This window comes from Fukomys damarensis, unplaced genomic scaffold, assembly GCF_012274545.1.
Source record: "Fukomys damarensis isolate Sample0158 unplaced genomic scaffold, DMR_v1.0_HiC HiC_scaffold_23, whole genome shotgun sequence".
NCBI lineage: Eukaryota > Metazoa > Chordata > Mammalia > Rodentia > Bathyergidae > Fukomys > Fukomys damarensis.
The window spans coordinates 8,811,578-8,813,115 of NW_022900935.1; the positions used below are offsets into that span (position 1 = coordinate 8,811,578).

The 1,538-nt window shown below is 35.8% G+C and overlaps 1 protein-coding gene across 3 annotated transcripts in view; it reads left to right on the plus strand.

Annotated features, from left to right (window-relative positions):
- The window catches only part of Ctps1 (CTP synthase 1), a 37,649-nt gene that overhangs the window by 18,105 nt on the left and 18,006 nt on the right, over window positions 1–1,538 (plus strand). The window lies entirely within an intron of this gene.

The window sequence follows — 1,538 nt, forward strand, 5'->3', positions numbered from 1 at the left end:
TTCATTACATGTATTCACTATTTAAAATGTGACATGTATTTCCATATTTAAATTTCATATCTTTTGCCTATTTTTAAAATTGAGTTGTTCATCTTACTGAGTTGTAAGAGTTCTTTATATAATCTAAATATAAGTCTTTTATATATGATTTACAGTATTTTCCCAGCCCTTTCATTTTCTTAATAGTGTCTTTTGGAGCAGAAAAGCTTTTAAAATTTCAGTTTATTCTTTTTTTATGCTTTATGTCATATCTAAGAACTCTGCTCATGCTCACTTCAGCAGTACACATACTAAGAACCCTTTGCTCACCCAAGTCATGATTTTCTTCTAACAGTTTTGTCCTATGTGACCTGTTTTGAGTTAATTTTTATAGATGATGAAGTGAAGATTAAAATTCATTTTTCTGGATAGCCAGTTGTCCCAAATTCATTTGTTAAAAGGAATATCCTTTGTTAATATCCTATAATATTCTTTATAAAAGTGTCTTTTAGTTTTACTTGTCTTTGTAAAGTTGTTTAAATTTACTGATAGCTGTTCCCAAATTTTAATATTATAGTGACTTTTTTTTTTGTACTGGGGATCGAACTCAGGACCTTGCGCTTTCAAGGCAGGCGGTGGCACCACTGAGCCAAATCCTTGGCATACAGTGACATTTTAAAAAATTGAATTGCCTGTTTAGACACAGTACACACACACAGGACACCCTGGCAGTTTTTGTCCTTTGATCTATAGCCTAAAACCTTACTAGAATTCTGTTAAATCTCATCGTTTACCTGTAAATCTTCTTGATTTTTATGGGTGAGTAAAAAGGATGTATGCCCTTATTGGCAATTGTTTCTTTTCAGTTTCTGTTTTGTTTCTTACGTAGTTGTTGTGGCTGATATCTCCAGCATCATTTAGTAGTGACAGGGAGCCATTCTTCCCTTGCTCTGGACTTTAAGTAATAAACACTGATATTAAATATTAAGCCATGTGATGTAGTATGAGTTGGTCTGGGTTTTGCTCAAGTCTGTGTCCACAGAGCTGACTTTATTTTTCTCCTTTGATCTGTTCCCTGTGATGAGTTCTACTTTTAAATTCCCTAATGCAGGGGTTTTCAAAGTTGGCCATATTTTGGACCTCATGTAAGGAGCTTTAAGCAATGCTAATGCCTGCCTCCAGCCCCTAGAGGTTCTAAGTTAGGTGGCCTGGGCTTTTGGATTTTTAAGAACTCGTAATGGTTTCCTTGTGCAACCAGCTGAGTTTGAGAACCACCGTGCCGAATGAAGCCATTCAGAGATTCCTGGGACAGGTCCTCTTTTAATGTGTTTTGTAGGAATTTTTACATTCACTTCGCAATAGATTAGTCACTAATTTTCTTTTTTTGGTTTTTTGAGACAGGGTCTCACTATGTAGTTCAGACTGACCTGGAACTCACTATGTAGCTCAGGCTCACAGTGATCCTCCTGCCTCAGTCTCCCAAGTGCTGGGATTACAGGTGTGCGCCACCACACCCAGCCACTTTGAATTTTTTTTTTTTTTTTTTTTTTTTTTTTTTT